The sequence below is a fragment of the Prionailurus viverrinus genome, chromosome A2, assembly GCF_022837055.1.
Source record: "Prionailurus viverrinus isolate Anna chromosome A2, UM_Priviv_1.0, whole genome shotgun sequence".
Taxonomy (NCBI): Eukaryota; Metazoa; Chordata; class Mammalia; order Carnivora; family Felidae; genus Prionailurus; species Prionailurus viverrinus.
Window position 1 is genome coordinate 41,976,823 of NC_062562.1, and position 20,724 is coordinate 41,997,546.

The 20,724-nt window shown below is 37.4% G+C and overlaps 1 protein-coding gene across 12 annotated transcripts in view; it reads left to right on the top strand.

Moving 5' to 3' along the window:
- Positions 1-20,724, top strand: part of CHL1 (cell adhesion molecule L1 like) — a 203,325-nt gene that overhangs the window by 99,995 nt on the left and 82,606 nt on the right. The window contains exon 1 of one of the 12 annotated variants that reach the window (XM_047850475.1): positions 2,250-2,319. The exons of the other annotated variants lie outside the window; for them this stretch is intronic. The gene's annotated coding sequence lies outside the window, so the exon portion shown is untranslated. Of the gene's footprint in view, positions 1-2,249; positions 2,320-20,724 lie in introns of those variants that run through there. 12 annotated transcript variants of the gene reach the window in all.

Below are 20,724 nucleotides of genomic sequence, written 5' to 3' on the forward strand. Positions count from 1 at the left end.
TCATTTACTTCTCCATGAGTTTAGAACCATGGTCATTGGCTATTTCTGACTAATGCTTTCATAGATTTATGACCTCAAAGGAAAACAGGGTTTAGAAATTCTTAGGGAATCATTTTCATTGCCCATGCTTGGGTCACAGGTCCATCTCTTGGACCTATCACAGTGACCTAGAGAGGTTAGAGGTTGTGAGTGGCCCGCCTTAGACCATGAGCCCACACCTGAAACAAAATTTGTGGGAGGTTATTTTAATAATGAGAGGAGGGGCACCTGGGTGGCTCAGTCAGTTGAGTGTCCAACTCTTGATTTCAGCTTAGGTCATGATCCCATGGTCATGAAATGGAGCCTTCCATCAAGCTCTGCATTGGATGTGGAGCCTGCTTGAGATTCATTCTCTCTCTCTCTCTCTCTCTCCCACACACACACAATACCTTGATTGTAATCTCTCTTTAAAAAAAAAAAGGGCATGTGGGAGGCAGACATATAATAGTTGTTCATCCTATCATGAACAAAATACTATATGGGGGGAAATATGGGAGGAAAATAGAGTTAAGTTAGAGCAGAGCAGTTAAACTAAATGCACATAAGATTTTTCTTTTGGTTACTTAGAATATATATGCATATAATTTTAGCAGTAAGGTTGGTAGTGAATTCAGGGGGATAGAGTGAAGTAATAGGAGATGTAGAGAGGAGAGATTGTGCATTACAGAAGAATTGAAAGAAATTTTGGTGATCTGAAAATTAATAGGTGAAGAGGGCATGGATTGGAGAGGTATCAAGTGAAAGGACTACAACAGAGACCTGGTTAGATAAATATGAGGTGATAAGGAGAGGAAAAGATCAAAGAGTGATATGGGTACAAGAATAGGGGAAGAAAAGGAATCAGAAAGTGTAATTTGTGGTGAGAAAATTAAACTGATATTATTATCATTATTTTTTAAATTTTTTTTAGAAATGTTTATTAATTTTTGAGAGACAGAGAGAGCATGAGTGGGAGAGGGGTGGAGAGCGAGGGAAACAGAATCCAAAGCAGCCTCCAGGCTCCAAGCTCTCACCACAGAGCCCGACGCTGGGCTTGAACTCATGAACCATGAGATCATGACCTGGGCCGAAGTCGGATGCTCAACCGACTGAGCCACCCAGGCGCCCCTCATTATTAATAATAATATTAATATTATCTTTGGTTTGCTCTTTTTTCCAGCCTAGAAAAGGCTTTATAAGGAAGCGTATTGTAATTTGAGAATTGTGAGTAAAATTAATTTTAGATTTATAAGCACCTTTCCATGTGGTATGAACAAATATAATAAAATTCTCAAGGAATAGGCTATTTTTAGTCAGTGGAAAGTAGAACATTATTATTTTAAAACCATACAATACTTAACACATTGTAGAGAGAGAACAAAGCTGTCTCCAATAATGCATGAATGATCTGTATTATAGAAGTACTTTTCTGAGAGAACACTTGAAATACCATTTGGCTGTCCCTTCTCCCTAGTTTGCTTTGTATCCCATGGAGATGATCTGACCTTAAGCTTTTGTTAGCTTCAAAGAGAGCTCCGTGCTTGGCTCATCTCTGTGGGACTGAAGAAACACACCCTTGGTTAACAACAGGAACCAAATTGATTTTAATTTTGTGAATTCTTTACTCTGATGCAGGAAATGTTATCTGGCCATCTCTGTGGTTTAGTGATTATAGGGGGGGATTAGAGTTCAAAATACAAATGGATTCTGTAGATCTGGTATAGCTGTTAGGTCCAGAGGTAGAGGGTATTAGGTGGCCCTCTTGACAGTCATCTGCGATTATGTTAATAAACCTCCTGAGTGGACTTGTTCCACCTCAGTATACAGCCTGTCTTCTTCACGGTTTTCAGTGCTTATAATTCTGGAAAGGTACATTATATCAATAATATCATTATCAATATTTAATCCTGGAATTATGAATGTTCTTCCTTGGATATATCCAAAGAGCTTTCACTCAGTATTTCAGTGCATTATGTTAAATAGACATAAAACTATGTTCTTTTCAGAAATATATATTGGAGACTGAGATAATACAGTGGGTCAAATTATTACAGATTATTACAAATTACAAATTATTTTAGGCCAGGAAGCACTGTTTAAAACTGGTTCCAGTGCATGGTCTGATGCACAAAGAGAGGATCTGGGAACTTCATTCACTGGAGGTTGAGAACTTCCTTCCTTTTTTTCCTGTGCCTTATGATTACCTAAGGGAGAAGTCCTTGAACTCCAGTGAGTGGAACTTCCAGGTTCTTTCTTGATGCATCAGAGCACCTACTGGACCCAGTTTTACAGAGGGGATCTGTAAGTGACATGTGACATTTTCATTACTTGCACAAATAGAGGATAGGTTATAAAAATCTCTATTTTATATTCACATAATTGCAGGGCTTTTTCCAAACACCATGCCCCATAAACCATAGCTCCCAGGTTTATTTACCAGAGGCCAAGCCTCACAGTCAACATTTCATAGAAAAGTGCTCTCCTGTCAGTCAGTGCCATTACCTTACTTTCCAGAAGGGGTGATCCCTTGGTCAAGGGAAAGAATGAATGCCAGACCTGCTGCATAGCCATGTTTTTTCTACATACCTTCTAGGCAATGCGGATATAGAGATGAGTAAAACGATCCTTGCCCTCAAATATTTTTACAGTCTACAGAGAGGAACGCAAAACCAATACCACAAATAATAAATCTGAAACCCTAAACATGCTACATGGCATATAATAGATCTCTCAATAGATGGCAGTATTAAAAAAAATAGTATTAACAAGGCAATAGTGAAGCTATAACATGGTTTAATATTATGAGAAAGGTGAAGTCTCAGTGGATAATACAATTGGTCCAGTTTCAAGTTTATGTTTTCTGCTGACGTTTACCAATTTTTCATGTGCCAGATACTATATGAGGATAAATAAGACAGCAGTCTCAGTTCCTGTGAACTTTCAGCCTTAGAGGAGGCATAGCCAGCTAAACAAATAATACACTATGACATTGTGTTATGTGAAATAGGTCTGACAGAGGAAGACAAATACTGTTCCAATTTATGTGTATATATTCTCACTTATATGTGGAACCTAAAAAAGCTTGAACACAGAGATAGAGTAGTAGAATGGTAGTTACTAGGGTTTGGGGATGGGGGCACTGGGGAGATGTTGGTCAAAGTATGCAAACTAACAGTTATAAGGAAAATAAGTTCTGGGGATCTAAGTTACAGTATAGGAACTGTAGTTCAGAACACTGTGTTATACTTGCAAGTTGTTAACAGAGTAGAACTTAAATGTAATGCCACACACACATACACACACACACACACACGCACACACAAATATAATTATGTGGGATGATGGAGGTGTCAAAAGCATACATTATGGTAAGGGTGCTTTAAAAAATCTATTGATTAGCTTTAGCAGAGCAGCAAATTTGGCTTCCAGAAATGCAGAATCAATGTACAAGTTAAATCTTTAGGGATGAACAATCACTTATTGAGTAAAGCAAGAAGATAAAGGCGTTTCAGGGAGAAGGAATAATATGGGCAAAGCATAATGGCATGGGGAGCTGTTAATACTTAAATTGGTTTTCCTTGGATGATGATGAGAGAAAACACTGGAAAAGTAGATTGGAGTCAGATGATAAATGGTGCCAGCAAGAATGAATTATAATAAAAATGACAAACATTGCTACTGAGTTTTGAGAAAGATGTTCCAGGTATAATATTATATACAAATGTTGTATCTTGGGTGATTATAGCATTTTAGGAAGACTGAATTAATATCTGGATTTTAAATCTAGTCCAACGGCTAATTAGATATGATGTTGGGATTTGCATCCAGAACTGAATTACTGAAAACCCATTCTATCTCTTTGATGTCTCCATGATTCTAGCTCCCATAGGCTTGGAGTTTGCACACTGCCTTAACCTAATAGGGAAGTAAGGAAACCACATAAGCAACAGTTAGTCCCCAACCAGAGACTATATCTGTATGGGTCTGCAATAGTGAGCTTGCTTGGAAATATGATATCAAAACAAGTTCACTACCGCTCCCTTGTCCTTTATGCCAAGGTTGCAACTCCTGGCCTCTTTTTTTTTTTTTTTTCATTTTTTAATGTTTATTTCTTTGTGAGAGAGACAGAGACAGAGTGTGAGTGGGGGAGGGTCAGAGAGAGAGGGAGACACCAAATCGGAAGCAGGCTCCAGGCTCTGAGCTGTCAGCACAGAGCCCGACATGGGGCCTGAACTCACAGACCATTAGATCATGACCCTAGCTGCAGTCGGATGCCCAACCAACTGGGTCACCCAGGCACCCCTGGCCTCTCTTTAACACAAAGTGTTTGACCACCTCCACCTTGAAGGTTTCGATAGGGAAATGAAAAGATTATTACTGAGTTTCAGAAAGATATATTGGTCAAAAACTTGAAGGAAAATGGAAGTTTATAAAATATAGGTTTAGAGAAAATTATTAGAAGCCTGCTGTAAAAATTGACAAGAATGCAAAACAATACTATTTTTCGTGCTTAAGAGAATTCATAGCCAAACTCCTACTGGCAATTCTAACCCAATAAAACAAGCAAAAGTGACTTGTTACAGCCAGCAGTTATATCTGGGTTACCATTATCCTTCACTGAATGATTCAACACTTAATGGAGATGATTTCTGGTTGCTCAGAGAAAGGATTCTTCTGCAATTATATAGCTCTTTGCTGAGACTCAGCATTGTGTAGTCAAAAGTGTAAGGAGCAAAACACAGAATTCTTGCTGTGAAAATCACTTCTTCTAAAGAGATGCTTCATTGCCATATAATAGTTGGCACTGTGGTGCTTTTACTTTATGGAAATTGCCTTCCTGCCTGGGGCTCTTCATCCAAAAAGAAGTCACTTCTTTGGGTGACTGGGTGGCAGCTTTTATTTATCAATTATTCTGTAATAAATTACACTGTAGTCTACCTGATCGTGAATAAATTTTACTTCCTTTTTGACTCTTAGCTATGTCAAATTCAGACTGCATGACAGACCACAATGTTTATGAAAACAGAGTATCTCTGCAGCTATATCGTTTATTAATGGTATGTTAGTAACAAAGAAGGATAGTTTGAGTTCTCTCATTCCAGGGGAAGAGCTCTGTAACAAAGAAGTACCAAGTGGCTAAAAGTCACTTTTAGTTCGCGTAACGTTTGATCCAAACATTTACCTAACACCTTCTTTGTCACTGTCGCTTGCTAGTGACTCTGGATATTTCAATGAATATAGTAGTGTCTTTGAATTGCAAAATACAGCATAAAAGAAAGTTTTTCTAGAGTTGAGAATGTTCTTTGTATTCAGGGACATCTAATTGTTAACAAAAACAAAATTCAGTTGAGTAACTTTAAAGATCATCTTGGCATTATTTAATGATTCATGAATCGGGCAGCATCCCATCTAGCAAATAGAATAGAACTCTGAAATGCTGTACAAAATGGGAGAGACTTATAGGCACAAGGGGACAGGAACAAGGAAAGAGTGGATTACCTCACCTGTGTGGTCTATCAAGCGGATTTCGTCACTACTGCTGACCAGGAAATTCCTAGTTGCCTGCTTTAAGGTTATACTCCAGGGTGAGATGGAAACTGCAGTTTCGTTATGTATTAAGCCTTGTTTTGGTGATGTGAGGCCTAGTACAAGTGACTCCATTTTGGTCCTTAAAAAAAAAAGTACACAGTAAATAAACTAATGGTGAAAAGGTGATGAACTTAAGAACATTCATAACACCTGCAGTGACCTCTATCCTAATTATTATTTTATCTACCTGTCTGTCTATCTATCTATCTATCTATCTATCTATCCATCTATCAGGAGCACATGTGGGGGAGGGACAGAGGGAGAGGGAGAGAGAGAATCTTAAGAAGGCTCCATGCCCAGTGTGGCACCCTGGGACTCAATGTCACCACTGTGAGATCATGATCTGAGCCAAAATCAAGAGTTGGACACTTAACCGACTGACCCCCTCCCAATTATAAATTTATAGCCCAATAAGTTTGACATCTTTCAGTTTTCAATTATGATTTTCCTAAACTGAAATTAGAATAACTAATAACTTGTGACTTTCCCAAGAAGAGTCCCATGACTTTTACCTGTTAATTCTATGAATATCACTCTATAACTTGCCTTTTTTACCTAACAGAATGTCATAGATATATGATAGCATTTATGTAACAATGGATACATTATGTACTATATTATATATCATATATATTTCTACAGAAAAGTTTCTGGAAGTGTTCATACTTTTTTAATGTTTATTTTATTTTTGAGAGAGAGAGACAGAGAGATAGAGCACAAGTAGGGGAGGGACAGAGAGAGAGGGAGACACAGAATCCGAAGCAGGCTTCAGGCTCTGAGCTGTCAGCACAGAGCCCGATGTGGGACTCAAACTCAACAACTTTGAGATCAAGACCTGGGTCGGCATCAGACGCTTAACTGACTGAGCCACCCAGGCATCCCTGGAAGTATTCATACTTTAAGTGTTAGCCAGCAGCGGAGAACATGATGAAATGTGTGTAATCTTTAATCTAATTATTGTTATTAATTAACAAGCTAATTATTATATTTAATGTTCTTTTAATACGTTTAATTATTTTTTGGACTTTTATAGGGATGCATTTTTATTATAAAATGAATAAAAACTAATTTAGAAATGTATGCACTAAAAATTTAGTACATTTAAAAATGTTAATATTAGATTCAAGAGTCATAAGATTATTTTATATTCTTAACATATGAATTTAGGTAAACTGTATAACTTTACCCCCAGAAAAGTATATCTAACTGGTTATCATACAAATAAAAGAAGTCAGTCAGTTCAAAATGACATATAAGGCTGAAACTGCTTTCTTGTTGTTATTTCTTATTCATGGAAAACAAGTACAAAATATGAGTGGTAGGGATCTAGGTCATGGGTCCAGGATTCTGCATTAATTCATCTCATAAACGTACAAAGGATGATCAATCAACTTTGTCGGCTCTAATGCCATCATCAGAGTGATGATGAGCTAAAGGAAATTATAAGCTATTTATAAATTTCTCTTAAGTACCTAGAAATATTACTTTGTATTTTATGATTTTAAAAGAATAGGATTGCTTTTTAGGAACTGTATAGTGGCAAGCTTAAAATTCCTGAAATACCTAGGTATTCATGCGTCTGTTAGACTATTTGCAACAAAACTACTTATACCTTTTTTATGAATTTGAGTAAATAACATACCACTTCATCTTGACAATGATTATGCATCAGTGTTATTTCTTTAATATGCCTCAGATCTCAATGATTACGGTTGATTTTCTTTATTATGTTCCTCCTGAAAGTTATGAATTGACAAGAGGGATGATTTTATGAACTCCAGATTTCAGGAGGGGTTGGGAAGTCTAAAGTTTAGTATACGGCTGTTAGCATTTTTAACCGATAAATTGCTTTAGGTTGTACCTTAGAGAAAACAAAAGGAAATATGAGGACAAAATAGAAGTGTTGAAAAAATTGTAAATATGTTGTAAAATAATATAAGGACAGAAAATAAAAAATGAGATATTCCAAACTATGAACTGGTTATGTTCATAATACAGCCTTGACCTCTCTGAAAGAATATATTAGTGTCTCTGGTTTGTGTGCTTAATATTCACTAGAAGCTGTTAATGATGGTGGCCCTCCTAGTCACAATAATATTCTTAAGTGCCTTAGATGATTAAAGAAAAATAAAACCAAACCCAAGTACCAATTTTTGACTCATTCTTTAAAGCCTGCAAAATAACCTTATGTTAAGGTTAATGGTGTGTAACTTTTTCCAATTTATAAAAGTATCTTTAGAGATAATGCCTCCATACAGAAGGTTTATAGGATATAATGATCTCTTGGTGTTTGCATGCTGACCTAATCTAATTTGTTCATTTTTCCATCATTAGTTCTTTTTGTAGATACTGATAGTTTCCAAGACTCAGAGGGAGATGACTATTTTAGTTCTCTCACAGCCTGGCTACCAGGTGCCTTGTGAGTAGGGCAGTCTTAGGCTGAAGTTCCCTAGATGAACAAAAGTTTAGTTGCCATCAGATGTACACATGTGCTCATATACATGTTGGGTGCACACACATGCAGACAGTACACACATAGTTTTTCCCTCTATTCTTTGAGCTCAATGGAGTCCCAGATAATTGTGATACAACTCTGCAAGAAAGCTTCCCTAGCAGCAGATAGGATGTTCTAGCTCTAGGATTCAGCTATCCTTCCACTTGGAGTTGGGAAAGAACTCTCATTGCACAAGTAAGTGGAATCGTAAGCCTAGGATGCAGAATGTTTGTAAGCTGTAGGGCTTGCTTGATTTTTATACTCTCTTCATGAAAGGGTATTTGTGTCTGGACAAACATCTTTAATGAATCCACCTATATCCTTAATACCCCTGGTTTTACTATGAAGCATTCTTCAGACATTTACAAGCCACCTGATATTTTAAAAACTAAAGATATCCAAAGTACTTGACATAGCCAGTTCAGCTACATTTAATTAGAAGTTTAGCAAAGTTTTGGTTAAAACCTTTCAAATATTATCTAACCACACTGTAGGATGCAGTAAAATTCAGTTTTAACATCTATATAACTCACAAAGTTTATGCTGTAAGTATTCTAAAGTAAATTTTAGAAAATGTAATACTTTGCTTCTGTAGGCACTTGTCAGAACCACTAAAACTTAGGAATATAGTTGGTTTCAAGTAGACACTAATAAAATTAATGAGATTTGTTGAAAGTTCTATTTCTGTTACCTTTGTGATTGCAACAAGTGTAGCAATATTTAGATCAAGGTATTACATATTCAGACACACATTTACTTTAAAACGTAATTCAGAAAATTTAATTTCTGAGTTGTCTTTGGGTGAATGAGGAAAAAAAATGGTATTTAAAGTTTCATTGGCATTCTGCGTTTATGCAGAGTACATTCTTTTGTGGACATCTGTATGAAATTCATTCATTTATTCAGAAAGATTTATCAAATGTCTCCTATATTTTAGGCAGGCACCATAAGGGTAAATACAATCTGGATCCTGCCTCAGGAAGTGTACAAGTATGTGGACAAGGCAGGTGCAAAATCAACTCTTGAGCCCTTGTTTTGGTTTTATAATTAGTGTGTACTCACTTAAAACATTTGATTAATAAAGTGGATAACTCCATTAAAATCATCCAAAACATGTATATTTTAAAAATCAATTTCTATTTTTAAAATATGTAATCTTTAGTTGTAATCAAACGTTATTTATCATTTATTATGCTTTTTTAAAAAACCTCCAAATTTCTTGCTTGTGGTTGATTTTTACCACTGATTTCTAGGCTCATTGAAACCTATTTTCACATGTGTTTGTGTCATTGGTCTATTAATAAGGAATAAACAAAAGAGCTTTTAATTTATCTGGAAGCTTTCGAAAACATTTTTTCTTGGCACTGAGCACAGTTGACATATATAAGGAAGAAATAAAGAGGAAGTAAACAGAAGGAATAGTATTTAATGATAGGAGAAAAGTAGAGACTGAGAAAAAGTTCTGCAGATTGAACTTTGATCTGATTGCCAGCTGGGTATCAATAGCTTATTTGTTAAAAGCCTTTAACAGTCTTCTGTAATTATAAGTATTGTGAAGTAGGCCTGGGAGCTGGAAAAAGAAAAAGGATCTAAGAGAATGCTTTCTGTAATTTAAGAACTCATTTCCTGAAGTTGATCTTTGTTTATAGCTCAGAAATGTCTTAGAATCTCTGTCTCCCATATATTGCAGTTCTTAAATTGTAGAAACTTTGTTATTTGATAATTTTAGGTGAGAATATAATCCATGAGTGCTTTCATTCAAATTAGAAGTGAAGGAACTTTTGTGGTTGAGACAATTTTGAATGGTGAAGTTTTATATCATCTAGCTGCAGATATTTTTTTTCCCTGAAGATGATGCTCTGTTTCCCTGAAGATGATGCTCCTAGGAAATATTAGTTAAGATCTGATGGAATTAATCAGTGGGAAATTTTCCATATTTGCTTCCTACATGAAGCAAATTATGATTAACTTGATGTGTTTTATTACAGTTTTATTCTGATGGTCAATAAATATTTTTGAATCTTGAAGATTATTTTTTTCCAAATGGTTGTAGCTACAATAGTTAAGAACAGTGGTTCCAGAAACAGATTCCATTGTTTCTAGACTGAGTTCCATTCCATTTAAGTTGAACTCAACATTTTATTTATAAGACTTTGGGCATTCTGTGTTTCAGTTTCCCTGTATTTAAATGGATGCTACTGTTATGATATTATTATATCTACATCAAGAAGATGTGAGAATTAAACAAGTTCATATGGAAAAGCAATTGTGGCACATAAAAATTGTTCAATAAAGGTTAAAGCCTGATAGCTATTATTATTGATATTTCAGTTATTATTTGTTGATGATAACTCATAAAGCAGTTTCTTCCATTGGTGAATTTTGGTAAAAATTACATGTACACGCACACACACACACACACACACAGATTTTCATAGTCAAATAAGTTTATAAAACTCTGAATAGGCAAAATAAATTTCTGTCTTTATATGCTTGTGTGCATTGAAAAATTTTCAAAGCTGTGTATAGTAGTGTGTATAGATTATCTCTGGTTTATTGACCACATAACCTTTCAGTATAAACATGAGGATAGCTCACAATGGAGAAGACTTTTCAGGTAGGAAAAAAGTCCAGGTCATTTAGGGTCTATGACTCCTGCATTCTTGAATATGAAAAGCCAGTAACACTCCCCAGACATTAAGACAAAACCAAACTAGCTCCATGTATTCCAAGCATCAGCCATAGGGAGAAATACCCCCCAGTAATGCTGGTTGGGATCCCGTAGTTTAGGAGAACCCAAACAGGTTTTGATTTCTTATGAACTGGCCATTTCTGGAGTCCTCTAGGAATGAGGCTGGTGAAATGCTTTTGGTGACTAAAACTCCCTAAAAGGTTTGAGAAGTGGTTAAACAGATTTTTATATATGTAAAAATTCACTGAGATGTACATGTAAGTGTGTGTTTTAGTACATCTGTGTTATTTCTCAATTAAAAAAAAAAGCCCTAGATGACCATCACTGGTATATAATGTGTGTTGTGAGAAATGATTCAGAACTTGACTTCTGTGTTGGGATGTAAGATCATTTTTTCCATCCCTGAAGTTAAGTGATCTTGAATTTTGGTATTTTTTTTTTCCTTTCTCTCCATTATGAAAGAATTTGAATTAGATGTCATTGCAGTATGCTACTTGTTAAGAATTTAAGATGGTCAGGTAAATAAAGGGCAAAATAAGCAAACAAAAATGTTGATTTTATTCAGGTGTATTCCTGTCAGAGTTCAACCACAGTATTGTGCTATTTAGTTAAATAAATGGTATTATTAAAACTATTAATTGGGGCACCTGGGTGGCTCAGTTGGTTTAATGTGCAACTTCGGCTCTGCTTGTGATCTCACCGCTTGTGGGTTCAAGCCCCGCGTAGGCCTCTGTGCTGACAGAGCAGAGCCTGGAACCTGCTTTGGATTCTGTGTCTCCCTCTCTCTCTCTGCCCCTCCCTCCCTCTCTCTCTCTCTGTTTCTCTCTCTCTCTCTCACACACAAATAAACACTTAAAATTAAAAAGTATTAATTTATCCAACATAATTATTAATTAAAGTTGACATTTTCCAATAAAATCAACTTACTTATAATAAAAATCTACATTTCTTTGATCTTCGGCAGGGAATATGAATTAAGCAATTCCTCTAAGCAATTCTTTTGTCATTTTGGTGACATGAAAAAGAGTTTGAATGGATATGGCCATAACGTATATTTCCTTTGTTTTCAGAGCGAAAAGCGATTAACAGTTATTTCCGTATTACTGTGTTTATGACACTTGTAAATTGATTGGTGGTATTAGCCTAGTGGGGTGATTGAACAGAAGACTTTGAATTTCTTTGTGTCATCCTTTCCCAGTTTGCAGGTGTTAGAGTGATTCTGATCACGATTTAGGCTTATGGAAATATGCTGGTCTTCCTCCCGGTAAAACCTAATTCCTGAATCCAGGGAATAGTTTACCCTGGCCTGACAGTCGCTCTAGAATGAGTTTTGTAAAGGGACACTTGAGGTCAGAGGGAAGCGAAGGTGACATCTATCCCATCATGAAAATGTCAAATGGCCTTATATGAGACACTCGCTCGTAACAGCTCAGTGATTCCTAAGCCCTTTTAGTGTGAGGAGAAAATAAAAATTTAAACAATTCCAAGTCATAGCACTGCCCCAGCCTATTACACAAATCCATTGAGTTATTTTTAAAACTACAATTTGGATGTCAGTATCATAATATATCCCTTCCTGCTGACTATAATAAAAGTTGCTGGTCTATTTCAAGCTTCCTGAGGAGAAAAATGTTGTTTAATGATTTGGCATGCATGAAGTTAATTCTGATCTCTGAAATTCATAGTGTCTGAAACAACTTAATGCTGTTTCTTAGTGAACAGGAATGTCGACACAGCACTTTTGGGGGGCTGTTTACATTCCATGCCTTCTTTAGAAATGGCAGACGGGCTGTCGCTGACATGGCTGCTTTGTGTAAGCTGCTGCTGTAGAAATGAGAGTTTTTAAACATAGTGACCCTAAGAGTTGCTTTTTTTTCTTTCGACTTGCTTTGTTGTCTTTGCCCCTGAGAGAATTCACCTGAACATGTTTTTGAATAATTAGTGACAGAAAGTGCCAAGATGTGAAAAATGTCACCAAGATAAAATTTACTATTCCCAACCAGCTGCCTTTTTAAGCTGCTTTTGGTCCATTCACTACACTATCAGATTTTATTCATTTTACAGGAAAGTAGGAATCTCTTTATTTTGGAATTCGGGAATATAAATTTGTGGTATCTCATTTGCTTAAAGGAAAAAAATGATTTATGATACAATGGGACCATTAGAAAACCAGAGTGTCAAAGGTTTTGAGTAAACATGACACCATTACTGTCAAGTATAAAAAACAAGTGGTTATTAGGAATTATTATTATTCAGAACATAGTAACAATAGCTGAAGACCTTTTGATGCTTACTTTTAAAATCATTTGTGTTTCTGTTCAGTTTAGAGTGTTGGCATATATGCATAAATGTAAATAATAGTCCAAAGTGACTATGTACTCTTACCACATTTTATTTCTCTTTGCCTTTCTGTACTTTATTAACGGAATTTAACAGACTCCAATGGAAACATTATATAAAACCAGTGAATTAAGAATCAAAGCATAAAAAAATACTGAAAGACATCCAGAGGTTGTACTAATAGCTACCCAGATATAAATAATTACTGTAAATTTGGCTATTTCCTTTAGTTGGACCATGACATTACAAACACATAAAGCAATAAGGATCAAATATTGTATTTATGATGAACTTGTGCTGGATATGAATGGATATGGCCATACACATATACACACATACACTTACATTCAAAGGGACCTCAACATTCTTTTTATTTATTTTATTTTTATTTTAATTTTAAAAAATTAATGTTTATTTATTTTTGAGACAGAGACAGACCATGAGTAGGGGAGGAGCAGAGGGAGAGGGAGACACAGAATCTGAAGCAGACTCCAGGCTTTGAGCTGTCAGCACAGAACTCATTGTGGGGCTGAAACTCACAACCCGTGAGATCATGACCTGAGCCAAAGTCGGGTCAGACGCTTAACTGACTGAGCCACCCAGGTGCCCCTCAAAATACTTTTTAAATGCTTATTTATTTTAAGAGAGAGACAGAGAGAGAGAGAGAGAGAGAGAGAGAGAGAGAAAGAGAGAGAGGGAGAAGGCGGGGGAGGGGCAGAGGGAGAGGGAGAGAATCCCAAGCAGGCTACGTGCTGCCAGCACAGAGCCCGACATGGGGATTGATCCCAGAAACCGAGAGATCATGACCTGAACCGAAATCAAGAGTCCGACGCTTAACCGATTAGCCACCCAAGTGCCCCAGGACCTCAGATTTTTCTGAATGTAGTTGCAACAGAAGAGGTCTGATAGCATGGTAGCCTTAAGGGACACCTTCTGGCTATTTTCTGTTTCCATGCTAAAAGTATGCCAGTAGATGTAGTCTACCTTTTGCTAAAGAAATCTCCTTACTGTACTGGAATATTTTAGGCTTACTTCTGATTTCAACAGACTGAATGGCCACATTATAAATGTCTTTATATAGAAATGTTAAAACATACCCAAAATAGAGTAGTATAAAGAATCCTTATATGCATATATTACACAGTTTCTGCAATTCTCCATATGGTAGGAATTCTTTTATTCTTTTTTCCCTACATCAGTTAGCTACTTGTGCATTGCATGCCATGTGAAAGCAGATTAATTTAATACAAGAAACATTTGTATTAAGTGTTTGTTATTTTTTTATAAAGTTTATTTATTGTTGTTCTTTTTTAAAGTTTATTTACTGAGAGAGAGAGAGAGAGAGAGAGAGAGAGAGAGAGAGAGAGAATCCCAAGCAGGCTCCATGCTGCCAGTGCAGAACCCAATGCGGGACACAAACTCAAGAACAGTTAGATCATGACCCGACCTGAAACTAAGAGTCTGATGCCTAACTGACTGAGACACCTGGACGCCCCCATTTATTGTTGTTCTTAAGTCTACTGTGTGCTTGGGTGTGTAGAGGAGGAAAAATATCTTTTTTCCTTCTTTCCTTTTAGGTTCTTGGTGGGTCTCTATAACAAAAGACAGACCAACAAGAGAAAAGCATACAAATTTATTAAAGTAAGCTTTATGTGACACACAAATTTTCAGAAGGAAATGAGGAGCTGAAGAAACATGTTAATGCTAGGTTTTATGAACAGCAGAAAGTTGTGGAAAGTGTAATAGAAGAGAAGGAGTCTGGGCTGAGTGTCCAGTGCTGTGGAAACCTTTAGCAAGGTCTGCTCATTCAGATTCATCTCCTTGCCCCTCTGTCTTCAGAGGTAAGAATGCTCTGTTTCCCTCCAGGTATAGGGAGAGCACCTCTCACAGGTGGGTTTTAGACCTACGTCAGAGGAAGCTCAGAATCCTTCTCGCACTGCCCTTTCTAAAATTCCTTCAGCTTAAAGAAGGTGTTCGAAGGGTGCTGTATCTGGGGGTGGCATATCCTGAGACTTGTCGGGTGATACTGCTGATTTTAACCAGTCTGGATCGATACCGGCTGGGCCAACTTTTGCAGTTACGTGCAGCCAGCAAGTCATCTGGGGCTGGCTAATCTAAGAGGGCTGCCCTTTCACACTTAGTGGCTGCCTGCCTATTGGCCAGGAATTACAGAGGGTGACGGAGTAATGTCTCTCATCGTCCAGCAGTCTAGCTGAGCAGCTAGAGAGAGAGGCAGAGAGAAAGAATGTACCATTCTTCTGGAGGCCTAACCTCAGAGCTTGTTCTCTTGGTTAAGCCAGATTCAAGACGTTAGGAAAGAGCTTCTTGGTGGGAGAACCTGGAAAGCTGGATGAAAAGCACGTGGAGACATGGAGGGGAGGAGAAATGAAGCTTTTTGTTATCAATCTACCGCATCGCCACCCTTTAAAAAATTTTTAGAGCATTTTAAATCTATATCATTTCACCACTAAGTACTTTAGTGAATAGTCTTATTTTTTTCAGTAGTTAGATGTTATAGCTATTGTAGAAGTCATACAAATTAACCATACTCTTTGGATCAGAATATTATTCCTGGATGTTGTACCCTAATTATCAGTAACAGCAAAATTATCAACTGTCAGTACTAGTAGTAAATGTCATTTGTTATTCTGTGCTAAACATACGTTACCTCGCTTAACCCTCCTAAGGACTAAAACTCTTCATTTGTAGAGATGAGCAAGAGACGTTGTTGGATAAACTGCCCAAGATCACATGGTAGTGATAATGTTTTGGGGTGACGGTTGGGGGAGTGTCCAGAACCGAGGACCAAGAAAGAATTCTTTTTTTTTTTTTTAAATTTTTTTTTTCAACATTTATTTATTTTTGGGACAGAGAGAGACAGAGCATGAATGGGGGAGGGGCAGAGAGAGAGAGGGAGACACAGAATCGGAAACAGGCTCCAGGCTCTGAGCCATCAGCCCAGAGCCCGACGCGGGGCTCGAACTCACGGACCGCGAGATCGTGACCTGGCTGAAGTCGGACGCTTAACCGACTGCGCCACCCAGGCGCCCCGGGAATTCTTTTTTTTTAAGAGTACTTCTTTTATTCTTTTTTAAAAAATGTTTTATTTATTTTTTTATTTATTTATTTGTAATTAATTGTCAAATTCATTTCCAGACAACACCCAGTGCTCATCCCAACAGGTGCCCTCCTTAATGCCCATCACCCATTTTCCCCTCTCCCTCACCCCTCCATCAACCCTCAGTTTATTCTCAGTATTTAAGAGTCTCTTATGGTTTGCCTTCTTCCCTCTCTGTAACTTTTTTCCCCCTTCCCCTCCCCCCTTGGTCTTCTGTTGAGTTTCTCAGGATCCACATATGAGTGAAAACATATGGTATCTGTCTTTTTCTGCCTGACTTATTTCACTTAGCAAAACACTTTCCAGTTCCATCCACATTGCTACAAATGGCCAGATTTCATTCTTTCTCATTGCCAAGTAGTATTCCATTGTATATATAAACCACCTCTCCTTTATCCATTCATCAGTCGATGGACATTTAGGCTCTTTCCATAATTTGGCTATTGTTGAAAGTGCTGCTCTAAACACTGGGGTACAAATGCCCCCATGCATCAGCACTCCTGTATCCCTTGGGTAAATTCCTAGCAGTGCTATTGCTGGCTCATAGGGTAGATCTGTTTTTAATTTTTTGAAGAAGCTCCACACTGTTTTCTAGAGTGGCTGCACCAGTTTGCATTCCCACCAACAGTGCAAGAGGGTTCCTGTTTCTCCACATCCTCTCCAGCATCTATAGTCTACTGATTTGTTCATTTTAGCCACTCTGACTGGTGTGAGGTGGTATCTCAGTGTGGTTTTGATTTGTATTTCCCTGATGAGGAGTGACGTTGAGCATCTTTTCATGTGCCTGTTGGCCATATGGATGTCTTCTTTAAAGAAGTGTCTATTCATGTTTTCTGCCCATTTCTTCACTGGATTATTTGTTTTTCAGGTGTGGAGTTTGGTGAGTTCTTTATAGATTTTAGATAGTAACCCTTTATCCAATAAGTCATTTGCAAATATCTTTTCCCATTCCATCAGTTGCCTTTGAGTTTTGTTGATTGTTTCCTTTGCAGTGCAGAAGCTTTTTATCTTGATGAGGTCCCAGTAGTTCATTTTTGCTTTTAATTCCCTTGCCTTTGGAGATGTGTCAAGTAAGAAATTGCTGTAGCTGAGGTCAGAGAGGTTTTTTCTTGCTTTCTCCTCTAGGGTTTTGATGGTTTCCTGTCTCACATTCAGGTCCTCCATCCATTTGGAGTTTATTTTTGTGAATGGTGTAGAAAGTGGTCTAGTTTCATTCTTCTGCATGTTGCCGTCTACCAGCACCATTTGTTAAAGAGACTGTCTTTTTTCCACTGGGTATTCTTTCCTGCTTTGTCAAAGATTAGTTGGCCATACATTTGTGGGTCCAATTCTGGATTCTCTTTTCTATTCCATTGGTCTATGTGTCTGTTTTTGTGTCAATACCATGCTGTCTTGATGATTACAGCTTTGTAGTAGAGGCTAAAGTCTGAGGTTGTGATGCCTCCGGCTTTGGTTTTCTTCTTCAATATTACTTTGACTATTCGGGGTCTTTTGTGGCTCCAAACAAATTTTAGGATTGCTTGTTCATCCTTGGTGCAAAAAAGGTGATTTTATTAAAGCATGGGGACAGGACCCATGGGCAGAAGGAACTGCGCTGGGGTTGTGAAGAATGGCTGGTTTTATGCTATGGAGAAGAGAGGTCGACTCAAAAGGGAGGCCTCCAGAGGGACTTTGATATGCTAAAGAGGACTCCTAAGTTTACTGAGGCCTTGCTATGGTCATGCTAAGGTTGCTTTCCATCTAGTAAGGCATTAACATCAGGATGGTAGAGAGTTCCTGGAGAAATGTTATACTCTGTATTTGTCTCAAGTATTTGTCAGTGGGTTTCAGGTTATGAGGATATTTAATTTTACCTGCTGTTTCCTTCTTGCCTTTGTTCCCCATATCATTATGGACGGGTGATGTTGGGGCTCCAGAAAACTGAGTCTATACGTTTCTGCAGATTAGGCTATTGATAAGATTTCCTTTTTCTTGTAATTTACTAAGATATTTGTAAACTGATGGTGACCCAGGTCCTGTATGACTGTGATTTCTATCAGTTGGCCATTTGTTTTGTTTGCTTTCCTTTGTCCTTGGGCAGCCAGGGGTGCCTGAAGAATATCATACACATCCCACACACACATGGATGTGCTAGCTTGCACTTTGTCCTCAGCCCACCACATGCTCCCTCATCAGTAGTAAGTGATGGCTTATGAGCCTACAATATTCTGATTCCATTTTTCATGTTTTTATGCCCTCACTATACATCACTGTCTCCTATTAGCTGACCTGTGGGCCCTAGGATCTTTGCATGTACTTGGTAGGTGAGGTAGAATGGACATAGGAGAAGCCAACTTTGTTTTCCATTCTCTAAAGCAGAAGGTGAATTGAAGTTAGGAGAGTAAGTTGTTCCTAGATTTACCACAGTGGAGCTATTTTAAAAACATAAGAGGGATCTTTGAGGTCATTTTGTAATATTAATGATGTATGTGTATTAGAGGCTATTATGTGGGGGAAAACAAAGAATTTGATTTCCTTACTGTTGAATTAGAACTAGGCCATACAGGGAACATGCCTGTCCATGTTTCTGTTCTGTCCCAGAACCAGTGAGTTCTTTTTTTTTAATTGTTTTTTAATCTTTATTTTTGAGAGAGAGAGAGACAGAGTGTGAGTGGGGGAGGGGCACAGAGAGAGGGAGACTCAGAATCCTAAGCAGGCTCCAGACTCCGAGCTGTCAGCACAGAGACCAATGCGGGGCTCAAACTCATGAACCATGAGATCATGACCTGAACTGAAGTCGGATGCCCAATGGACTGCGCCACCCAGGCACCCCTGTGTTCTTAATCCTTATCCTCCTGTCATGCTTTAAAAGCTAAGGCAGTCAAGAAGGGTCAATTTTACATGACACCGTATATGATTCTTTTGAGTTAGATGTCAGAGATGGTTTTCTTCTTCCCAAAGATGAGCTAGGATAGAAGTAAAATTAAACCCATGAAAATTCATTGATTCTTTTTTGGATCTGAGTTAATGTCATTAATATAAGCAATCAGCCATCAGCTTTATGTGATTGGGCCTCAAAATATTCTAGTGTTATTTTCTTCTAGTCTTACTGTCATTTCTACCCTAAGTTCCAATAATTGTCTTTATCTTTGAGGCCTGATGTGAGGAATTAGGTTAACATTCTTTGAAGAAAGATAAATGGGAATATAATGTTATTGCTACCTTACTGTTGCAAAACATAATTACTAAATAGTATGCCCTTTTGCATTCTGACAGTGAAATTATGACTGGCATTCCTGTTTTAATATGGAAGCTGTTTTGGGGCTATCATCATCACTTAATGGAGTCTTGCCTGCAAGGAGTCACATTCTAACTTCCAATGACTTTTATCTAACAACCGCTTAACATCGAAGTCTCTGGTGAATTGAAGCTAATCCCTGCAGGGGAATAGGTTAGATACAGAATTAACCATTCCATATTCTGGAAACTGTTGGTGTCATTATTGTTATGTCTCTTAATTTATAGCCTTATTATAAGTCGAGGGTTCAATGTGGCATCCTTTTATGGGAGAGAATTTCTCTCATCAAGACCATGTAGTTAAAACCATTAAAATTCCCTAAGTCAGATCATCACTATTGAACAATTAGTGCCTGCAAGTTATTTTACTATGGCAATTAGACACCATTGAGCTCACTAGCCTAAATCAGGAATTAATGGAAATTGAGCCTGTAGTCACTTATGTGGCCATCTAGTATTTCTATTTTCTGTTTCAGTACAGTGTGATGTATGAATATGGAAATATGGTCGCCTAAAAGCATCATGGTTTTGAAAGCCTTTCTCCCTACTAACAGAGGACAAGATCATTAAACAAATACATGAAATGCCCTTAGTGAAATTAGCATTGAATATTAATGGGACAGAATATTAAGTGATAGATTATAGGTAAAGAGTGACATATAGGCATAAATAATGAATTGAGATGACTCTGATCAAAGTATTTCAAGAAGAGAGAAGGAAAAGGAAAATTCAAAGGACAAGGTATTAGTATTTTCTTGTTTTTTCATCTTAGTAATAGCTATGTGGTTCAATATCTCCCACCTTTGTACAAATATGCAGAACTCAATTTTTATAGTTAGGCAATATTCTGATTTTCATAAATAAAGTAATTTTCCACATTTTGTTGATGAGAATAATTCATTTTATCAAGAAAGTAGGTGCCAATGCAATGATACATTTGAGAATATTTTCTATCGCCAATGTAAGTTATTTTTCATTTGGGGAAATTTTCTGAACTACACAAAAATAACTTTTTCCCAGTTCCCATTTGATCTCAATTGAGATCACAAAACGCAGAGTAGGGGTGCCTGGGTGGCTCAGTCAGTTGAACATCTGACTTTGGCTCAGGTCATGATCTTGCAGTTCTTGAGAGTTTGAGCCCCCCATTGGGCTCTCTGCTGACAGCTCAGAGCCTGGAGCCTACGTGTGATTCTGTGT